Source organism: Gorilla gorilla, chromosome 1 (genome assembly GCF_029281585.2).
Source record: "Gorilla gorilla gorilla isolate KB3781 chromosome 1, NHGRI_mGorGor1-v2.1_pri, whole genome shotgun sequence".
NCBI classification, from domain to species: Eukaryota; Metazoa; Chordata; class Mammalia; order Primates; family Hominidae; genus Gorilla; species Gorilla gorilla.
The window spans coordinates 119,035,523-119,059,555 of record NC_073224.2 but is presented as its reverse complement, the minus strand read 5'-3'; the positions used below and the strand labels follow the sequence as shown (position 1 = coordinate 119,059,555).

The 24,033-nt window shown below is 38.7% G+C and overlaps 1 protein-coding gene across 11 annotated transcripts in view; it reads left to right on the top strand.

Moving 5' to 3' along the window:
• Window positions 1-24,033, top strand: part of DENND2C (DENN domain containing 2C) — an 87,262-nt gene that overhangs the window by 15,057 nt on the left and 48,172 nt on the right. For 2 of the 11 annotated variants that reach the window (XM_063695726.1, XM_055356219.2), the window contains exons 2-3: window positions 353-410; window positions 9,614-9,725. The exons of 4 other annotated variants lie outside the window; for them this stretch is intronic. The gene's annotated coding sequence lies outside the window, so the exon portion shown is untranslated. Of the gene's footprint in view, window positions 1-352; window positions 610-9,613; window positions 9,726-24,033 lie in introns of those variants that run through there. 5 more of the 11 variants (XM_055356226.2, XM_055356205.2, XM_055356213.2 and 2 more) reach the window with 3 other exon arrangements.

The window sequence follows — 24,033 nt, the reverse complement described above, 5'->3', positions numbered from 1 at the left end:
TCCATTCTTCTAAGTAATAGAACTCAGTAGTTTACCTGAGGCACATTGCAGGATAAAGTGATTAAAGATTATATTTCCCAGCCTGGCTTGCAGTTTGTACGTGTGACTTAAGTCCTGGTCAATAAGCCATAGCAAAAGTGTTACATGGGACTTCCAGGAAGGCTGCTTAAATAGAGCTTTTTTCCTTTTTGCTTCCTAGAATGTGGATGTAATAGCTGGAGCTCCGTGTGTGAACTATGAAGTGATCTTGAAGACAGAATCCATATGTTGAGGGTGGCATAGCAGAAATATAAGCACCTGGGGACCTGATGACATCTTAGACTGCCTACTTTGTCTTTTTTTTTTTTTTTAGGTGGCAGAGAAACAAACATCGGTATTGCTTAAACCAGCTGCTATTTCCAGTTCCGGTTGTATGTACCAAAACTTAATCTTATATAGTACCCCAAAGAGGTGCTATGAAAATTAATTGTGATAATGTGATTGAAGTGATTGGCACATAGTATTTAACAAAATATTTAATGAAGTGTAATCACTGTTCTTGCTGTTTTAATTCTCACAATACTCTGTATGAAGTGGGTGTTCAATAAGTATTTGATGAATCTTTAAAAAGTAAGTTATCTCCTTTTGAAACAAATGCTATAAAAGTGATTTATGCTTATTTTTATTTATTTATTTTTTTGAGATGGCTGTCTCCCAGGCTGTCGCCCAGGCTGGAGTGCAGTGGCGTGATCTTGGCTCACTGCAAGCTCCGCCTCCTGGGTTCATGCCATTCCCCTGCCTCAGCCTCCTGAGTAGCTGGGACTACAGGTGCCCACCACCACGCCCGGCTAATTATTTGTATTTTTAGTAGAGACAGGGTTTCACCATGTTAGCCAGGATGGTCTTGATCTCCTGACCTCGTGATCCACCCACCTCAGCCTCCCAAAGTGCTGAGATTACAGGCATGAGCCACCGTGTCTGGCCTGTTTATTTTTTATAATTAGAAAATACAGATAAACCAAAAGAAAATTCAACCATAGTTACATCACCCAGAGATAATCATTGTTAGCTTTTTGGTGCGTATCCATATTAACTATAAATTCTATTTATTCTTACAGATTAAAGTTAATTTATATTACACAACCTTTTATAACATTCTTTTACTTAATAGATCTTGATCATGTTATAACTTCATCGTATTTCAGAGTATGGCTTTACCATGGTACATTTAATCATCACCTATTGGAAATTTATTCTCAGTTTTATAATATTCTAAATCTCCTCTTGTACATATATCTTTGTCAATTTGTCTACTTAATTCATTAGGATAAATTATTGGAAGTGATATCTCTGCATCATCATATATGTTCATTTTTAAAAAACATTTATTAGGGTTTTACTTAATATAGAAAAATACAACAAATACCACTTAAAAGGTCCATTATTCCACCATTCAGATCCTGTTTTAACATTTAAAAACAACAAAAAACACAAAACGTTTAATCATTATAAAAAGTTATTAAATAAAAAGTAAATAACTTGTTTCCCTACCCCAAGTTCTCTCACTGGTACCATTGTTGGCAATTTCTTGCGTAGCTACCATAATTTAATAAATGGGGACCAAAAAATTCAGTCTCATAAAAATCTTGAGTCTTGTTATAAGGATAATGAAAAAACATTTTAAAAATATGGTTTGATATTAATAGTATAAAAAGTACTGATGGGAGGCTGGGTGCAGTGGCTCACACCTGTAATCCCAGCACTTGGGGAGGCTGAGGCAGGCGGATCGCTTGAGTTCAGGAGTTCAAGACCAGCCTGGGTAACATGATGAAATCCGATCTCTCCTAAAAAAAATACCAGAATTAGCCGTGTGGTGGTGCACACCTGTAATCCCAGTAACTCGGGTGGCTGAGGCAAGAGAATCGATTGAACCCAGGAGGCGGAGGCTGCAGTGAGCCAAGATTGCACCACTGCACTCCAGCCTGGTCAACAAAGTGAGACCCTGTCTCAAAAAAAAAAAAAAAAAAAAGTACCAATGTGAAGTTAAAAAAAACTTTATTGGTACAACTGATCATATACAGTCAGCTTTCTGTATCCATGGATTTTGCACCTGTGGATACAACCAATCATGGATCGAAAAGATTCAGAAAAAACTGGATGGTTGCATCTGTACTGAACACGTATGGACTTTTTTTTGCTTGTCACTGTTCCTTAAGCAATACAGTATAATAGTAATTTACATAGCATTTACATTGCATTAGGTATTATAAGTAATCTCGAGATTATTTAAAGCATATGGGAGATAGAGCCAGGCATGGGGCCTGTAGTCCCAGCTACTTGGGAGGCTGAGTGGGACAATCACTTGAGCCCGGGAGTTCAAGGCTGTAGTGCACCATGATTGTGTCTGTGAATAGCCACTACACTTCAGGTTGGGCAATGAGGAGACTGCCTCTTTAAAAAAAAAAAAAAAAAAAAAGTAAATGAAAGGCTATAAGTTGTAAGTAGGTTTTATGATGCAAATTCGACACCATTTTATATAAGAGACTTCAGCCTTTATGGGTTTTGGTATCCAAAGGAGGTCCTGGAACCAATGCCTACACATACCAAGGGATTACTATACTGAATTGAAAAAGTTCAAATGGTCAGAAAATGATTGCTTCCTAACTACCCATCTCCTACAATTTGAGGAGGAGAACTGTAGCCTGCCCACCCCCCATTTGAGAAAAGGAGGCTGGACAGAGAATAAGAGTCAATTGTGTAACTTTCAAATTCACATTATTGCAGTGCATGTGTGAGGGGAGGGCTTGTATATAGATATGTATAGCAGGTATATAGATATATGTATATCCTTTTTAAAAAGTGTATTGAAAATTGTTTTTCCACTTGCTTTTGCCCCACTTTTATTTTGGACATCTTTGCATATCTGCATACAGATCTCTACCTCATCCTTTTTAATAGTTGCATAGCATTCAGTCAGGGTGCTGTGTTTGGGTAGTTTGTGCATTACACACAGGCATCCAGCCAAGGAGCTGAAATCAAGCCCAAGGTCCGCTTGCCAATACTCTGTGCCAGTTGGCTCCCTCCTAGGATGCTTTCCTCACCTTGTCCTGACTCTGACAACCCCGCACCAGGCCATCTATCAGCCTGGATACCCTCCTCATTCTGCTGAAGCTCTAACATCCCATGCTGGGCTACCCCTCTGTGGGACTGCACTCGTTACCTTGTTTAGGCTCTGATACTTCCACAGTAGGCAGCCCTCCTACACAGATGCTCTCCTTACCTTGCTCCTTAGCATGAGGCAAGTGTGCCTGCCTTACTTACTCTGCTTTGCCTAATTAGGGCCAAATTGTTCAGGAAGAAGAGTTGGTAATAACTTTTCTTTTTTTTTTCTTTTTTGAGTCAAAATCTCACTCTGTCACCCAGGCTAGAGTGCAGTGGCATGATCTCAGCTCTGCAGGATCCGCCTCCCAACTTCAAGTCATTCTCCTGCCTCAGCCTCCCAAGTAGCTGGGATTATAGGCACATGCCACCATGCCCGGCTAATTTTTGTATTTTTAGTAGAGATGGGGTTTCACCATGTTGGCCAGGCTGGTCTCGAACTCCTGACCTCAGGTGATCTGCCCACCTCAGCCTCCCAAAGTGCTGGGATTACAGGCACTTTTTACTTTTATTTTTTATTTTTAGAGACAGTCTTGCTCCATTGCCCAGGCTGGAGTGCAGTGGTGCAATCATGGCTCACTGCAGCCTCCAGCTCCTGGGCTCAAGTGATCCACCTGCCTTAGCCTCCTGAGTATCTGGGACTACAGGCACATGTTTCATACTTGGCGTGTGTGTGTGTGTGTGTGTGTGTGTGTGTGTGTGCTGGGACTACAGGCACATGTTTCATACTTGGCATGTGTGTGGTGTGTGTGTGTGTGTGTGTGTATGTAGGGAAGGTCTCACTGTGTTGCCCAGGCTGGTCTCAAACTCTTAGTCTCAAGCGATCCTCCTGCCTTGGCCTCCCAAAATGCTGGGTTTACAGGTGTAAGCCACCATGCCTAGCCCTTACTATGTTTTGTTGTTGGTTTTGTTTTGTTTTGTTTTGTTTTGAGATGGAGTCTCGAGTCTCACTGTGTCGCCCAGGCTGGAGTGCAGCAGCACGATCTCGGCTCACTGCAACCTCCACCTCCCGAGTTCAAGTGATTCTCCTGCCTCAGCCTCCCAAGTAGCTGGGACTACAGGCGCTTGCCACCACACCCAGCTAATGCCCTTACTGTGTTTTAAATGGCACTGTGAGGGATACGAGATGTATTTAATATCCATGTTACTGCAGTTTTACTTTTGTTGCTCTTTTATTGTCAAATGAGATAAAATATGCAAAGGATATATAATTTTGGAATGTCGTTTGAAAATTTGAGAAATACGTCTTCTGGATTTTAAGCTTTAGAATAAAATAGAAAGTTACATTGTACAATTGTTATGAATGTGTGTTTCTTAAGAAAGCCTGTTATGTCTGTAGTCTGAAATTCTTTTTTTTTTTTTTTTTTTTTGAGACGGAGTCTCGCTCTGTCGCCCAGGCTGGAGTGCAGTGGCGCAATCTCAGCTCACTGCAAGCTCCGCCTCCCGGGTTCGCGCCATTCTCCTGCCTCAGCCTCCCGAGTAGCTGGGACTACAGGCGCCTGCCACTATGCCTGGCTAATTTTTTTTTTTTTTGTATTTTTAGTAGAGACAGCATTTCACTGCATTAGCCAGGATGGTCTCGATCTCCTGACCTCGTGATCCATCCGCCTCGGCCTCCCAAAGTGCTGGGATTATAGGCGTGAGCCACCGCACCCAGCCATAGTCTGAAATTCTTGAAAATTGCTGAAATTCTTGAAAATTGCATCTTTTTTTTTTTTAAGACAATTTCGCTCTTATTGCCCAGGTTGGCGTGCAATGGCATGATCTCAGCCCACTGCAACCTCCACCTCCTGGGTTCAAGCAATTCTCCTGCCTCAGCCTCCTGAGTAACTGGGATTACAGGCGTGCAACACCACGCCTGGCTAATTTTTTATATTTTTAGTAGAAACAGGGTTTCACCACGTTAGCCAGGCTGGTCTTGAACTCCTCACCTCAGGTGATCCACCCACCTCGGCCTCCCAAAGTGCTGGGATTACAGGCATGAGCCACCGAGTCTGGCCAAAATTGCATCATTTTATATAACTCTGAATGAAAAAAAGCAGGATACAATTATGTATACACTGTAATTGCATCTGTATAAAAATGTGCTTAAAACACAGAAGATACACCAAAATGTCCCAGTGACCATGTTGGAGGTAGTAGACTTACGGGTATTTTTCTCCTGTTTCCTCTATTTTCAAAATTTCTGAAAAGTAGTAGTATTACTTTGTGACTTTTAAAACTTTTTTTTATTGCTTCTTTTTAGCTTTTGGAAAATTTCTTCAACCTTTGAATACTTTAGTAATGATTTTGCTGCCTTTATTTTCCAGTGTCTTGCTAAGAACTTACCAAGTCTGAATTTGTGGTTTAAAAACTAGGTTTTATTGTCCAGGCGTATTGGCTCAAAATTTATAATACCAACACTTTGGAAAGCTGAGGCAGGAGGATTGAGCCCAAGAGTTCAAGACCAGCCCTGGCAACACAGCGAGACCCTGTCTCTATTAAAAAAAAATTTAAAAATTAGCCAGATGTGGTGGGATGCTCTGTATTCCCAGCTACTTGGGAGGCAGAGGCAGGAGAATTGCTTGAGCCCAGGGAGTCAAGGCTGCAGTAAACTATGATCACACCGTGCCTCTGGGCAACAGAGTGAGACTGATCTCAAAAACAAAACAAAACAAAAACACTAGGAAAACACTAGGTTACATTAAAGTTGTTTTGAAGCAATTTGTGTAGCTGAAAAGTTCTAGTTTGGGACAGTTATTTTTTACTTTGAAGGGGATTTTTAAAAGGATAATTAAGTGAAAAGTGCCGGGTGCAATGGCTCACACCTGTAATCCCAGCATTTTGGGAGGCCAAGGCGGGCTGATTACTTGAGGTCAGGAGTTTGAAATCATCCTGGTCAACACGGTGAAACCCTGTCTCTACTAAAAATACAAAAATTAGTCAGGCATGGTGGCAGGCGCCTGTAATCCCAGCTACTCGGGAGGCTGAGGCAGGAGAATCATTTGAACCTGGGAGGTGGATGTTGCAGTGAGCCAAGATCATGTCACTGCACTCTAGCCTGGGTGACAAGAGTGAGACTCTGTCTCAAAAAAAAAAAAGAAGGATAATTATGTGAAAAGAGACATTTTATTTAATTATATGGACAGTTAATAACATTGCATTAATATAATTAAATTCTAAAAGCTTAATGTTATTAAAGTTAGTTTTACGTGTCATTTTCCACACTGTGGCATTTTGTAGAACTTCTGCTGAAATTTCTTATTTGACTGTTGTGCCTGAGTGGTCTTTAAAATTTAGCTACATGTCAGCTCTTTTTATCCACCAGGTGGGAGTCAGATACCAGTCCCTGTGTCTCTATACTTCCCCAAGTCTGGGGATATGCCTCAAGCACTTTGAGTGGTTGTCTTGAGGTTTCAGTCCCTGTCTTGAGGTAGGCAAGAGGTATATCCCTCTTTCCCTGTAGGAGGCAGGGAAACACACCACCTAGTTTCCTTAAAGAAGTCCTCTCTATTGTCCCTTGTAATCCTCACAATTTAATAAATTGTAATTCTTCTCTTATACAGCCTTAAGGGTAGTGAACTAATGTCAGCAGAGCCAATTTTTGGCAACCTCACTTTCTAAGCCTTGCACTTTTCTTAGAATATGGGGGTATTCGACTCCTATTGTTTTGGTTTTGGCCTTTGAGGCCCTGCTGAAACTCGGAGAACACAGGAAAAGTTGCATTTGACATCCTGTTGCGTTAGTTTATATTATTGTTATGTCTACCAACTAACAAGTAATATAATATATAGTGGTTTAGTGCACAAACTTTGGAGTAAAGCAGAACTAGGTTTGTGTTAGTTTGGGTAATTAACCAGTTCAGCTTCAGCTTCCCCATTCACAAAATAATAAAACTTTCTACTATTGCAGGTAATAGTAACTATCTGTTAGGGTTGTTGTAAGAATTAAATGAAGGCCAGGCGCGGTGACTCACGCCTGTAATCCCAGCACTTTGGGAGGCCAAGGCGGGTGGATCACCTGAGGTCAGGAGTTTGAGACCAGCCTGGCCAACATAGTGAAACCATGCCTCTACTAAAAATACAAAAATTAGCTGCGCATGGTGGAGGGCACCTGTAATCTCAGCTACTCGGGTGGCTGAGGCAGGAGAATTGCTGGAACCTGGGAAGCAGAGTTTGCAGTGAGCCAAGATGGCGCCATTGCATTCTAGCCCTGGCGACAACAGTGAGACTGTCTCAAAAAAAAAAGAATTAAAAGTAGTAATGAAAGTAGATACATAGCATGGTGCCTGGCAAATGTAAACACTTAATAAGTAATAATTATTTAAAATATATGCTATACAGGTCAGGCGTAGTGGCTCACATCTGTAATCTCAGCACTTTGGGAGGCTGAGGCAGGCGAATCACTTGAGGTTAGGGGTCACAGACCAGCCTGGCCAACATGGCAAAACCCCGTCTCTACTAAAAATACAAAAATTAGCCAGACTTGGCAGTGCATTCCTTTCACAAACATTACCTAATGGTATAAAGAAGTGATTTAGAAGCCAACTAAATGGCTTGAGAAACCAGGAGAATATTAGAGACTATTGTCACCAGGTTGTACAATAGTGGATTACTGAACCCGAGAGGCAGAGGTTGCAGGGAGTCGAGATCACGCACCCAGCCTCGGTGACAGAGCAAGACTGTCTAAAAAAAAAAAATCACATTGTACTCCATAGACATACACAATTGGAATTGGTCAGTTAAAAATAAAAATTAAAAAAGAAATAATTCTTCCTTCTTCTGAGTAAACAAAGGAAAGGATTGTTTACATTATATATTCATACAACTTTTGGCCACCTGGTTATTTTAGCAGACCCCTGAATATTCTCTCTCTCTCTCTTTTTTTTTTTTTTGAGATAGAATCTCACTCTTTTGCCCAGGCTGGAGTTCAGTGGTGCAATCTTGGCCCACTGCAACCTGTGTGCCTCCAGGGTTGAAGCAGTTCTCCTGCGTCAGCCCCCTGAGTAGCTGGGATTACAGGCATGCACCACCACGTCCAGCTTATTTTTGTATTTTTAATAGAGACAGGGTTTCGCCATGTTGGCCAGGCTGGTCTCAAACTCCCGACCTCAGGTGATCCTCCCACCTCAGCCTCCCAAAGTGCTGTGATTACAGGCATGAGCTACCGTGCCCGCCCTGAATATTCTCTGTTTACCTAGGTGAAATGGTGAACATTAAAGCTAATGCGTGTGTAAGTCAGAATACCTTATTATGGACTCATGATCTCCCAGAGGTACACAAGATGGTACACTAGGAAGTGAAAAAAGCATTAGAAGTGCTACTTGTATTCATTTTCATCTAAAAATAAATTAAGCTTTACTAAATATTTAATATACAGTTTGACACTGGTGCTTTCTCTGGATCAGACTTTATATAAGGAATGATCCCCAAGGGAAGAGTAGACATTCCCTCAAACAAAACAGAGTTGGCGGTGACATCCTCACTTGTTTGTTCACTTTTAGCTGTTGCAACATACAGCAGTTCATATGTGTCCAAGTAGGTGGATTTACAGATTATATCTTAAATAATAGAATCATTATAATCCTTTGAAAATGAGAAGTGTCACAGTCATGAAAATATATCGCACACTAGTTTTTTGATTACGTTATGGAAAAGCATTTTTTAAAGTTGCAAAACTTAAAATGTCATACCATTTTCCTTTTCCAAAGAAAAGTGTTCTAAAATTGTTGATTTTCTGTAATGACAAGTGGTTGTCAGCAAAAAATTCTCTTAAACATGTTCAGTGTGTCCCTACAAGGTAAACATGATGTTTTAACAATGAATAACAGGCCGGGTGCAGTGGCTCACGCCTGTAATCCCAGCACTTTGGGAGGCTGAGGCAGGCGGATCACAAGGTCAGGAGATCGAGACCATCCTGGCTAACATGGTGAAACCCCGTCTCTACTAAAAATACAAAAAAATTAGCTGGGCGTGGTGGCGGGCGCCTGTAGTCCCAGCTATTCAGGAGGCTGAGGCAGGAGAACGGCGTGAACCCGGGAGGCAGAGCTTGCAGTGAGCCGAGATGGCGCCACTGCACTCCAGCCTGGGCGACAGAGCGAGACTCTGTCTCAAAAAAAAAAAAGAATGAGAAATTGTTTTTCTAAAGAAACATGATCTGCAGACAAAATTTGATATTTCATAATATATCAATTATTACTTAATGTTGCCCAAAACAAAGAATGTGTTATCTGTAAAGCTCTCCTATCTACACACTTAGATTTTGAATCAGTTTGTTAAAAATTTTTAAATGTTCAGTTAGTTTGAAAGTACAGATGATAAACGTTAGAGAAGATGAAAATTTACTAGTCAAATTTCAACAAAAATCCTTGCTTAATTTAAGGTGAATAGAATTGACAAATAAGTATTCTGATTCAGTCAGTGAAGCTCTTCTTTCATTGTTTTCCATGTATTTGTGGTGAGTTACCTTTTTCTATTACTGTGGCCTTTTGTATTAGTTTGCTAGGGCTACCATAACCAAATACCGCAGATTGAGTGGTTCAAACACCAGAGATTGATATTCTCACAAGTCTGGAGGCTGTAGAAATCTAACATCAAGGTGCCGACAGGGTAAGTTTCTTGTGAGGCCTGTTTCCTTGGCTCGTAGATAGCAGTCTTCTCCCTGTGTCTTCACATGGTCTCCCCTCTGAATCTGTCTGTGTCTAGGTTTCCTCTTTGTTTCGAAGTACACCAGTCATTGGATTAAGGCCCACCCTACTGACCTCATTTTAACTTAATTACCTTTCAAGAGACCTGATCTCCAAATCCAGTCATATTCTGAGGTGCTGGGGGTTAGGACTTCAACATATGAATTTTCAGGGGACACAGTTCGATCTATAACACCCTTAGAACCAAGTATTGAAATAAACTGAGTTTTGGACTAAATCTTTGAATCACTGTATCAAAAAAAAACACGTTTAATCACATTGCTCTTACTCAAAATATTTGTAGTTAAACTTCAGTGAGAATGAAATGGTTACTATACCCTCCTTTTACATATTTAATTTTTACTAATTTAAACCAGTAAAATGATTTTTTAAATCTCATGCCTTTAAATTTTTAGTTTCAGTGTGCTCTATAATGTTCATGATATTATTATAGTTTTATGTTTACAATTTATAAATAAATACATATAAATCAATTATTTTCTTCATTGGAGACCCCTGACTTGGATATTGCCCCTTCTCAAAATGTCTTTCTATCCTGAAGGTAGTATGTTATGTGCTATTAAATTATGCTTTTCAAATTGTAACAATGTATATGACCTTAGAAAGCCATCTAAACTTGCTAAACCTCAGTTTCCTCATCTAGAAAATGAAGATATCTTCCTCTAAGGATTGTTATGAGGATAGAATGAGATTATGCATGTAGTGCTTGGCAAATAGTAAATATACAAAAAACATTCTTATTGTGGTGTGAATTATTTAAATAAGTTATTTTGGTGTTACTCGTATTCTTAAACTATTCTAAGAAGCTTCCCCATTCTACAAATGGGGCAGCTTCAAATCATTGGAGGCACTTAAAGTAATAGGCACTGCGAATTTTTCATAAGCCTTTTCCTTTTAAGCATTCTTATATTTAGGATTTTGTCATTCATTCAACAAATACTTACTGAGGAATTACTGTATGGTGCATACTCTTCTGGGTGCTGGGGATACAGTAGTAAAAAAGCTTACATTCCAGTGAGGGAGAGAAGTAAACAAATAAATAACACAATTTCAGATAAATGATAAGTTCTATGGAGAAAATATAGCAGAGTGAAGACATAGAAAATCATGTTGGAAAAGGAGCTTTATTTTAGATAGAATGAACACGGAAGGTGAAAATTGACTAGAAATAGAAAATGAGAGAGGAAGAAGTGATGGTGGCCTGGTTTAGTGTGTTAGCAGTAAAGATGATAAGTGGTGGGAATTTGATTTGTTTTAAAGGTGGAGCTAACAGGAATTACCATTGGATTAGTTATGGGGATAACACCTAGGGTCATGTAGCTGTGGCAAATAAACCCTCCAGTAGTACCCATTACAATCAGTAAACAGCAAAGAAAAGGAATTGTAGTCATTTGGAAGGTTTTATGAATAGTGCGGATAACCAACCTTGTAACACAATCATGAAATTAGCATTATTCTAAGTCTTTGGCTTATGCCTCAAAATTCTGAATATAATCTGCATTTTGTCAGCTATCATTTTTCATTCTTTCATTTTAAAAAACCTGAAAAAATTTCCATGACAAATATCTCAACAGACTTGATGGAACTGTTAAAGAATTAAATTTATTTTTTAAAGATTCTTACGTATTTCTTGATTTACCAATAGGCACAGTAATGGCTTGAGAAATTTATATTATGTGTTATAAGCAATATTAGGAGTTTATTTAAAGTTTCTTTGTTATTTTGGGAACCATTTTTAGTTACTTATAAGGCTGTTTCCTCTGATAGGAGTGAGATAAAAGGCTGGTATCCTGTATGTGCTTGCTTTGAAGATTTGTTATTCAAGGAACAGTCAACAAGATGATAGAGGTTTGAAAAGTAGAAGCCTGTTTGACACTTTTTTTCCCTATTAGTCTGGTCCTTTATTATTTGTTTTAAAATATTTTTAGCCACATTTAATGAAGAATCTTATGCAAGATATATTCCTGTGGGCTTTATTAAAAATGTATTGAGGCTTTCGATTAAATAATGTGTTAATGTAATAGAAAATTGAAAAACCAAATAATGTGAACAGTGCAAGTTCCCACCCAACTTCCTGAGCAGAATTTATGTTGTTCATTTTTTTCCCTGACACAAGCCTTAGCATCCTCTGCTGTAACAAGTTCAGGAGTGACATTCTGAGATTGAGGTTTACTTTAGGTCTTCTAAGACAGCATTGCAGAAGCATTTACTTGTCACTATTCATACTACCTCCCCTTCAGTCTTATCCCTGACTTTCCTCTTTTTCTAAGTGTCTCCAGCAAGAATGAGTGTTAAGAGTCTTGAGGTCATGGCAAAGACATACACAGGTATTTGCCGTAAGGCAAATTCAGAATTGGAAAAGTATAACAATATGCAAATAGGTGTAATAGAAGCACACAAAAGGAGTGATTAACTCTGGGGAAAGGGCTAAGGAAGCTTTCACGGAAAAACTTTCAACTGATCTTGAAAGTACATGGTGTATTCAGAGAGAAATTTATAGTACCTGTCATTTATTGAGCAGTTACTGTATTCTAGTCACTGTCTTAAACATTTTATTTACTTTATCTGATATTTAATCCTCACAACCTTATAAAATAAATATCTGTATCTGTTGTGCCAAAGGATGCTAAGACATGTATTTGTTACTTAACCTCTTGGTCCCTCATTGCCTTATCTGTAAAATGAGATTAACAGTAGTATCTACCTCATGGGGTTGTTACAAGAATTAGGTGAGTTAATATGGTTAAAGTTAGTAGAGCTATGCCTGGCTCATATTAAGTGCTCAGTAAGTATTATCTGTAAACATTGTGATCATTCTACAGACAAGAAAACAAGCTTAGAAGGGTTAATTGGACTAATGATTTACAACCAAGAACCAAATCTGTTAGTGTTTGAATTCTAACTCGAACACTCTAACTTTGGACTGCTAATAGTTCCAGATTATTTGGCATTATTGGAAAATATGTAGCTGGTGAGTAAGGCAAGTGGCAAGAGTCAGAGCTTGAATTAGAGGGTGAAAGACCTTATATGTCATATTAAGGAGTATAGACTTTATCTTATCTCTTGCACACCATGAAATATTTACCTGTTTAATTTTATTAGCCGGGCGCGGTGGCTCACACCTGTAATCCTAGCACTTTGGGAGGCCCAGGCGGACGGATCACTTGAGGCCAGGAGTTTGAGACCAGCCTGCCCAACAGGGTGAAACCCGTCTCTACCAAAAATACAAAAATTAGCTGGGCGTGGTGGCATATGCCTGTAATCCCAGCTACTTGGGAGGCTAAGGTAGGAGAACCACTTGAACCGGGAGGCGGAGGTTGCAGTGGGCTGAGATTGTGCCACTTCACTCTAGCCAAGGTGACAGAGCAAGACTCCATCTCAAAAAATATATATATACATATATGTGTGTATATATATGATATATATGATATATACCGGAAACTAGTTTAGTGGCAAAATTATGATCATATTTTTGTATGCATCATAAAAACACAAGTTTTGTGTACCTACGACATTTTAAAATAGGTTTAAAACTGTGCAGTTGGCTTTTCCCAATTGTTTCATAAGTATTTGTTGGCTATTGTATTTGTCCATTGTGCATTGCTATAAAGGATTACCTGAGGTTGGGTAATTTATAAAGAAAAGAGGTTTATTTGGCTTATGTTTCTTCAGGCTGGACAAGAAGCATGGCCCTAGCATCTTCTTCTGGTGAGGCCTCAGGAAGGTTACAATCATGGTGGAAAGTGAAGGGGGAGGAGACGTGTCACATGGCAAGAGAGGGAGCAAGAGAGATGAGAGGAGGTGCCAGGCTCTTTCAAATAACCAGCTCTTGTGTTAACTAATAGAGCAAGAACTCACTTGTTACCTTAGGGAGGGCAGTTAGCCATTCATGAGGGGTCAATCCCTGTGACACAAACGCCTCCCACTCAACCCCATTTCCAACATTGGAGATCAGATTTCAGCATGAGATTTGGAGGGGACAAATATCCAAACTGTATCAGCTATATATTTGTTTTGCCATTATGTTAGTATTGCCTCTAATTGCTGAGTTCAAAGCGATTTTTTTTCTTTTTCTTTTCTTTTCTTTTTTTTTTTTTGAGAAAGGATCTCGCTATGTTGCCCAGGCTGGTCTCTTGGGCTCAAGCAGTTCTCCCACCTTGACCTCCCAACAGGTACTGGGATTACAGGCATGAGCCACCATGCCCGGCCAAAGTGACTTATTCTGTTCACTTAGGAATGGCTTTCCTACCTTCAGAGAATCTTCTTATCTCTTTCCTGCTCTCTAAAAAACAGATTTTAGAAAGATTTTTTTTTTAAGGAAGCCAAACATAACAGGAACATATTCTCTCTTCAGAATTTCTGTGCATTGTCAAGCTAGTAATAGCAATCAGTAAGCAATAAATTGAGACAAATTGAGACTAGTACACAGGCACTCAAACTATTAAATAGCTTTAATAAAAAAATCAAAGGCTGTTTGTTATTAAAATATCTGCGTGTGTTTTACTCTTTAACAACAGTTATTTATTATGTTAAAATTGTGTTTTGTGTTAAATTGTGATAAAACTTTAAAAAAATTTATGTTTTTGTGTATTTTTCCAGAGACTGACTTTGTTCTGTGTTGATGTGTAAAAGCCTTCGGGTTTCCGAACAGTTTCAGTGCATGAAGTTGATCTAGCTGTAGACTATTTTCTTTAAAGATTCGTGTCCTTGCATCTTTTCTCTGAACTCCTGCTTAGCACTGAAGTGGACCTTAATGTCTCTAGAACAGACGCTTTCCACAATTTTCTGACCATACCTCACCATGGTCACACACACATGCACACACCTCTGAAACAAACATTTCTGAAGCAATACTTACATGCAGTGTACTCTGATGTATTCTATTCTACACTATCTTATTTCATTGATTATCTTAAGACTTCCATTTAGGATGTAGAAGGACATAAAAATACCTTTGCTCTGATAGTAACAAGAACAGTCTAGACAAAATAAAAATCATATATTTCTCTGGGGCTAGTGACTAGCAGTGGATGCAAATAAACTTTCATGAACTGATTTTCAAAGTAAAAATAGCCTCTCATAAATGAGCAGAGGGCCACAGGAACTTTTACACCTGGGACAAGCACATGATCTGGATTTAAGTAGCTCTGACATAGATGGTAAGACTTTATGAAGCCAAGGGAAAATCAGACGAGCCTTAGTTAATGGTGTAAATCGTTGAAATTGAAATGTAGATTGGAATCTGGAAGAATCTCAAATGGAAAAACAAACCACTTAGCCCAGGAATTATCTGCTGTGTCCTCTTTCTCCCAGCTTTTGCTACAAAAGCAGCATTGAAGGAGGACAGGAGAGATACAAAGAAATTGTGTAGTCCCACATATTATGCAGTCCCACATATTATGCAGTAATGCCCTGCCAGAGTTGATTACAGAGGTGAACCAAAACTATGTGAAACTGCAGCCATGCTCTTTCCAGCTTAATATTGATAGAATTAAAAAGGCAGTGGTGGCCAGGTAGTTCATGCCTGTAATTTCAGCACTTCAGATTGCTTGAACCAGGAGGCCGAAGTTGCAGTGAGCCGAGATCACGCCATTGCACTCCAGCCTGGGCAACAAGAGCAAAACTCCATCTCAAAAAAAAAAAAAAGTAATATAATGGATGAAGAGATGGAATATTTCAAAATACAGTTGGGAATATAAAGAAAAAAAGAACCAAATAGAAAATTAAGAGCTGATAAATACAATAACTGAAATAAAAATTCTTTTTTTTTTTTTTTTTCAAGATGGAGTCTCGCTCCTGCTGCCCATGCTGGAGTGCAATGGCACTATCTCAGCTCACTGCAACCTCCACCTCATGGGTTCAAGCACTTCTCCTGCCTCAGCCTCCCAAATAGCTGGGATTACAGGCACCCACCACTATGTCTAGCTAATTTTTTGTATTTTTAGTAGAGGCGGGGTTTCACCATGTTGGCCAGGCTGGTCTCAAACTCCTGACCTCGTGATCTACCGGCCTCAGCCTCCCGAAGTGCTGAGATTACAAGCATAAGCCACCGCGCCTGGCCAAATGGCTTCATCATATAGCAATTATATGTTAAATTTTGTAAGAAACTGCTTTCCAAAGGGGTTGCACTAGCAATATTTGAGAGTTGCAGGTGCTCCAATCTTTTGTATTGTCATTCTTTTAAATTTTAGCCATTCTAGTGGGTGTGTAATTTTAGAATCTTGTGTTTTAATTTGCATGTTCTTGGTGACTCAGGATGGTGTGCATCTTTTCATGTGCTTTATTGTGCTTATTGGCTACTCATAAATCTTTTGAAAGTGTTCAAATCTTACTCATATTTTAGTTGTGTTGTTTGACTTTTTTGGTGTAATAATTTTTTATTCTGGATTTAAGTCCTCATCAGATATATGTATGGCAGATATTTTTTCCCAGTCTGTGGCTTGCCATTTATTTCTTTGTTTCTTGCCAATTAAGTCAAGTTGACTGATAGTGATATTCAAGTCTTTTATATATTTACTGATTTTCTGTCTATATATTCTTTCTTTTCTTTTTTTTTCTTTTTTCTCTTTTTTCTCTTTTTTTTTTTTTTTTTTTTTTTTTTTTGAGACAAGGTCTGGCTCTGTTGCCCAGGCTGGAGTGCAGTAGTGTAATCATCGCTCACTACATCCTTGACTTCCCAGGCTCAAGCGATCCTCCCACCTCAGCCTCCCAAGTAGCTGGGATTACAGATGCACGACACCATGCCCGCCTAATTTTTTAAAAATTTTTTTATAGAGACGGGGTTTTACTATGTTGCCAGGGCTGGTCTCAGATTCCTGGGCTCAAATGATCTTCCCACCTGGGCCCCCCAAAGTGCTGGGATTACAGGTGTGAGCCACTGCACCCAGCTCCATTTAATTTTTAAGCCAATGTCTTAAGTGAGCAGAAGGTTTTAATTTTGATGAAGTCCAGTGTATCCATTCTTTTTCTTTATGGTTAATGTGTTTTGTGTCCTAAGACATCTTTTTCTTCCTCAAGGTCGTGAAGATTTTTTTCTTCCAGAAGTTTGTGGTTTTAGCTCTTAGTAGTTAGGTTTATTGTCTATTTCAACTTAAATTTTGTAAATGTTATGGGTAAAGGTTGAGGTTCATTTTTTTTACAGATAGATACCTATTTGTTCTAATGCCATTTATTGAAAAGATTATTCTTTCCCCAGCTTTGTGGAAATCAATTGACTATATATATGTGGGTTCATTTCTGGACTCTGTGCTCTTCTGCTGATCCTTTTGTCTATCCTGTCAACTAATATACATTGTTGTGATTACTTCAGTTTTATAAGTCTTAAAATCAGGTAGTCTATGCCCTCCAGCTTTATTCTTCGTTTTGAAAATTATTTAGGCTAATCTAGATTCTTTGCCTTTCCTTATAAACTTGAAAATCAACTTGTCAATTTCTACAGCAAAGCCTGCTGTGATTTTGTTGAATCTACAGATTCAACAATCTGGAGATTGTGTTGAATCTATAGATCAATTTTGAGATAATTTTTTATAGTAACAAAGTTGAATATTCCTAGCCAGGCCCAGTGGTTCACGCCTGTAATCCTAGCACTTTGGGAGGCCAAGGCAGGCGGATCACTTGAGGCCAGGAGTTCAAGACCAGCCTGGGCAACATGGCAAAACCACATTTTAGTCTCTTCTAAAGATATAAAAATTAGCCAGGTGTGGTGGCATACACCTGCAGTCTTGGGAGGCTGAAGCACAAGAATTGCTTGAACCCGAGAGCCGAGATTCCCACCACTGCACTCCAACCTGGGCGACAGAGCAAGACTGTGTCTCAAAAAAAAAAAAAAAACTTGAATATTCCAGTACATTAATGTATAATATCTGTGTATGTAGTTATTCTTTATTTTTTACTCCACATTAGCTTGTGGTTTTCAGTCTACACATCTTGAATCCCTAAGTATTTCTTTTTCTGTTCTTTTCTTTTCTTTTTTTTTTTTTTTTGAGACAGAGTCTTGCTCTGTTGCCCAGTCTAGAGTTACAGTAGCATGATCTTGGCTCACTACAGCCTCCACCTCCTGGGTTCAAGCGATTCTTGTGCCTCAGCCTCCTGAGTAGCTGGGACTACAGGTGTGCACCACCCCGCCTAGCTAAGGTTTTTTTTTTTTGTATTTTTTTTTGTTTTGTTTTAGTAAAGACAGGGTTTAACCATATTGCCCAGGCTGGTCTCGAACTCCTGACCTCAAGTGATCTGCCTGCCTTGACCTCCCAAAGTGCTGGGATTACAGGTGTGAGCCACCATACCTGGCCAATGTTTCATGTTTTTATGCTGTTGTACCTGTTATTTTGAATTTCATTTTCCAATCATTTATTCTTAGTATGTAGAGGCACAATTAATTCTTCTATACTGACCATGTGTTCTGAGACCTTGCTAAATTCTCTTATGAATTCTCATATCTTGTAACATAGATTTCTTAGGAATTCCTACATTTACAATCATATTATTTGCAGGAAAAAAAAACAGCTTTACTTCTTTTACAATCTCTATGCCTTTTACTTAGTTTTTCTTGCCTTATTCATTATGTTTTTTTTTGTTGCTGTTGTTTGAGACAGGGTTTCACTCTGTCACCCGGGCTGGAATGACGAGATCTGCTCACTGCAGCCTCGACCTCTCAGACTGAAGCAGTCCTCCCGCCATTCCCACCTTAATCTCCCAAGTAGCTGTGACTGCAGGCACACACCACCATGCCTGGCTAATTTTGGTATTTTTTGTAGAGACTGGATTCACCACTTTGCCCACGATGGTCTTGAACTCCTGAGCTCAAGCCATCTGTCCTCCTTGGCCTCCCAAAGTGTTAGGATTACAGGCATGAGCCACTGCACCTGGCCTTTGTAAACTTCTTTTACAATGTTGAATAAAAGTGGTAAGAGGAGACATCCTTGCCTTTTTCCCATTCTTAAGGAAAAAGTATTTGGTCTTTACCACTTATTGTGATATCGGCAGTGGGTTTTTTTATTTATAGATACTTTATCAGATTGTGGAAATTCTCTTCTATTTCCGATTTGCTGAAAGTGTAAATTTTTTCAAATGCTTTTTCTTCATCTATTAAGATAATTACATAGTTTTCTTTATCCCATAAACATGGTGACTTTTAATGTTAAAGCAACCTTGCATTCTGGTATCCTTTCTGTATATTTATTTATGGGTTTGATTTGCTTATATATATATTATATATTTTTATATATTTTATTTATTTATTTATTTTTGAGATGGAGTCTTGCTCTGTCGCCCAGGTTGGAGTGCAGAGGCGTGATCTTGGCTCAATGCAACCTCCACCACCTGGGTTCAAGCAATCCTCCTACCTCAGTCTTTCAAGAAACTGGGATTATGGGTGCACGCCACTACGCCCGGCTACTTTTTATATTTTTAGTAGAGACCGGTTTCACCATGTTCCCTAGGCTGGTCTCAAACTCCTAACCTCAAGTGATCTGCCCTCCTCAGCCTCCCAAAGTGTTGGGATTACAGGTGTGAGTGATCACGCCCAGTGGACTTACTAATATTTTAGAGGGACTTTTGCATTTATGTTCATGAGTTATATTATTCCGTATTTTTCTTTTCTAAGTTTTTTGCCCAGTTACCTGGTAAGGTAATGCTGGTCTCATAAAATGAGTTGAAATTGTTTCTACTTCCTCTGTTTTCTGAATGAGTTTGTATATGATTGGTATTATTTCTTTTTCTTCTCCTATTTTTTGTCAAGAGATGGTCTTGCTCTGTCACCCAGGCTGGAATGCAGTGGTGCAATCATAGCCCACTGCAGCCTCAGACTTTTTTTTTTGTTCACTTTGCCTAGAGGTCTGTCAATTTACTAATGTTTTCAAAGAAACAGTTTTTTGTTTCATTGATTTTTATCCTATGTTCATCTATTTCATTAATACTCATTTTTTATTTTCCTCCAGTTTCTTTGGGTTTATGCTTTTTTCTTCTTAAGGGAGAACTTTAAATATTGATCTTTTTAAAGATATTATTAGGTGGAATGATGACACTCAAATTTCAGTATAGAATGTTGAAGACCACAATGTTGAAAAGGTTGGTACAGTTTATGCAGGATTACCAATGGGACAATTTAAACAAATGTTAAGGTAGAGCACCTAACCTAGAGAGAAATTTAAAATAGTAATTTGAAACTTTTATGAGGTAAAGTGTGTTCCAGTTTTTTTCTTTTCTTTTAGACGGAGTCTCACTCTATCACTCAGGCTGGAGTGCAGTGGCATGATCTCGGCTCACTGCAACCTCCGCCTCCCAGGTTCAAGCAATTCTCGTGCCTCAGCCTCCCCAGTAGCTGGGATTACAGGCGCATGACACCTTGCCTGGCTAATTTTTGTATTTTTAGTAGAGGCGGGGTTTTGCCGTGTTTGCCAGGCTGGTGTTGAACTCCTAACTTCAGATGAACTGCTCGCCTCGGCCTCCCAAAGTGCTGGGATTACAGGCTTGAGCCACCATGCCCGGCCGTGTTCCAGTTTCAGATATCAAGAAGTAGTATCCTTACTTATTGTTTTTAAACTTTTTTATTTTAAAAGATTTATTTCCAAATAATTTAGGATTTTCCAGATATCTTTTTGTTACTGATTTCTCTTTCAGTTCCATTTTGGGCTAGAGAACATTCTCAGTATGATGTCAGTCTTTTAAAATTTACTGAGTCTTATTTTATGGCCCAACATATGGTCTATTGGTGAATGTTTCATGTACACTTGAAAAGAGTATTTTTGGTGGCACGCGTCTATAGTCCCAGCTACTCAGGAGGCTGAGGCAGGAGAATTGCTTGAACCCAGGAGGCGGAGGCTGCAGTGAGCCGAGATCGTGCCAGTGCACTCCAGCCTGGGCAACAGAGTGAGACTCTGTCTCAAAAAAAAAAAAAAGAAAAGAGTATGTACTTTATGTTTGTTGAGTAAAGTGTTCTAAAATGTCAATTAAGTCAAGTTGATTGATAGTGATATTGAAATCTTTTATATATTTACTGATTTTCTGTCTATATGTTTTATCAACTACTGTTGAAAAGTTAAAATCCCCAACTAAAATTGTGGATTTGTCCATTTGGCTTTTTAGTTCTGATATTTTCTTGCTTCTTACATTTTTGAAACTCTTATTAGGTGCATGAACATTAGGATTGCTAGGTATTCTTGATGAATTGCACCTATTATCTTTTTTATAATGTCCTTCTTTATCACTGCTGTTATTTCTTGCTCAGGAGTCTACCTTGTCTGATATTAACATAGACAATCCAGCTTTCTTATGATAGTGTTTACTGTTTGTGTCTCTTTAACAGATCTATCTCTTTGTATTCAAAGTGCATTTTTTTATGAACAGCATAGAGTTAGGTCTTGCTTTTTAAATTAAGTTTGATAATCTTTGCCTTGTACTTAGAGCTTAACCCATTTATATACAGTATAATTATTGATATAGTCGAATTTAAGTGTACCATCTTGCTATTCATTTTCTGTTTGTTCCATGTGGGTTTTTTACTATTGTTGTTACCGTTCTTAGGGTTCCCCCTCCAACTCCCCTGCTTTTTTGGCATCAATTATTTTTTTAGAATTAATTCTATTTCATCTTTCTTTGTTGACTTCTTAGCTATTCCTTTTTTTTTCTTTTAATAGTTTCATTAGGGTTTATAACACAACTTTAACACATCACTTTCAAATTATGTATAAAGTACCACTTCATATCATATATAAAGTGATTTCTTTTTCCTTCCTTCCTTCCTTCCTTCTTTCTCTTTCTTTTTTTTTTTTTTTTTTTTTTTTGAGATAGGGTCTCACTCTGTTGCCCAAGCTGGAGCACAGTGGTGCGATCTTGGCTCACTGCAACCTCGCTTGCTTCAAGCGATTCTAATGCTTTAGCCTCCTGAGTAGCTGGGATTACAGGCAGGCACCAGCATGCCTGGCCAATTTCTGTATTTTTAGTAGGGACGGGGCTTCACAATGTTGGCCAGGCCGATTTTGAACTCCTGACCTCAAGATCCACCTGCCTCTGCCTCCCAAAGTGCTGGGATTATAGGCGTGAGCCACCGCGCCGGCATAAAGTGATTTTTAATTCAGTTCCATTGTGGGTTAGAGAAACTTACAACACCATACACAATTTTCCATCCCTACCTTTATGCCTTGTCTTACATTTATTTCCACATTGTTGTAAATTTCACAGTGCATTATTATGTTTACTTTAGTTAAGTCATCTTCTAAAGAGATTAATAAAAAAAATATGCCTTGTATATTTATCCACAAGTACCATTTTTTGTTCTCCTCATTCCTTTTTTAGATCCAGATATCTATCTGGTATCATTTTTTCTTCAACTTGAAGCACTTTAAAATTTTTACATGATCCTGCATACGAGTTGAATGTGCTCATATTTGCATTTAAAATGGGCACTAAATACAGATAAGTGTAAAATTTCTGCTAATAGCATAATTTTCTTTGTTTACTTAAAACAATGTTAAATAGAAAATTAAAAAAAAAAACCCACAAGTTGAAAGCAAGGCTGCAGAAGAAAAGAAAAAACTTTATGTGTACCTTTAAAGGCACTTTTACTGCCTTTTGAACAGGGACCTCACATTTTCAATTTGTACTTGGACTCATGAATTATGTCACTGGCTCTGAATGCAGGCCTGCTGTTGACAAATTTTTACAGCTTATGTTTAACTGAAAGCATTTTTATTTCACCTTCATTTTGAAGATTGTGTCTAGAATTCTAGATTTGCAGTTGTTGGTTTTTTTCCTAGCACTTTAAAAATTTTCCTTGTTTTCTGGCTTACCTTGTTTCCCCTGTATATATATATTTTTTCTCTGACTTAAGAATTTTCTCCTTATCACTGGTTTTTAGCAACTTGGTTATGGTTTTCCTTGTGGCTTTCTTTGTGTTTATCCTGTTTGGGGTTTGTTGAGCCTCTTGAATCTTTGGGTTTAGAGTTTTCATCAAATTTAGAAAATTTTCATCTGTTATTACTTGAAATATTTGTCCCCACTCCCGACCCCTTCATTTCTGCGACTCCAGTTATATGTAGGGTAAAGCAAAACCACTTGATGTTGTCCCAGTGAAGCTCTGTTTTTCATCTTTGTTTTAGCTTTTTTTCTTCACTTTGTGCTTCAGGCTTTTTAAAAACAGTTTCTATTGCTACTTATTCAACTTTATTGGTCATTCCTTCTAAAACAACTAAAATCTGCTATTCAACACATCCAGTGAATTTTTCATTTCAGATAGTATATTTTTAAGCTCCAGAAGTTTTATTTGTTGTCTTTCTTTAATATCTTCCATTACTCTACTTATGTTCATGTTTTCCTTCAAATTTATGAAAATATTTATAATAGCTGAATTGAAGTCCCTATCTGCCAATTCCATCACGTCTGTTGTTTTGGTTCGATCTCTTTTATTTTGTATTATTTTGGTTCTACTTTTTTTTTCTCTTTTTTGAGACAGAGTTTCGCTCTGTCGCCCAGGCTGGAGTGCAGTGTCACAGTCTCGGCTCACTGCAAGCTCCGCCTCCCATGTTCTGGCCATTCTCCTGCCTCAGCCTCCCGAGTAGCTGGGACTACAGGCACCCGCCACCACACCCAGCTAATTTTTTGTATTTTCAGTAGAGATGGGGTTTCACTGTGTTAGCCAGGATGGTCTCGATCTCCTGACCTCATGATCCGCCTGCCTTGGCCTCCCAAAGTGCTGGGATTACAGGCGTGAGCCACCACGCCCGGCCCGGTTCTACTTCTATTGATTGATTTTTCTCCTGGGTATAGGTCTCATTTTCAGGTTTCTTTGTATGTTTAGTAATTTTGATTAGATGACGGACATTTTATTTCTTTTTTTTTTTTAATTTATTTTTTGAGATGGAGTCTTGCTCTGTCGCCAAGGCTTGAGTGCTATCTTGACTCACTGCAACCTCCTCCTCCCATGTACAAGCAGTTCCCCTCCCTCAGCCACCCCAGTAGCTGGGATTACAGGCATGTGCCACCACATTCAGCTGATTTTTGTATTTTTAGTAGAGATGGGGTTTCGCCATGTTGGCCAGACTGGTCTCAAACTCCTGACCTCAGGTGATCTACCCACCTTGGCCTCCCAAAGTGCTGGGATTACAGGCATCAGCCAGTGTCCAGACATTTTAAATGTTACATTGCTGGGTGTCTGGATTTAGTTGTCTTCATGTAAAAATTACTGAATTTTGTTTTTGTGAGTACTTAAATTTCAT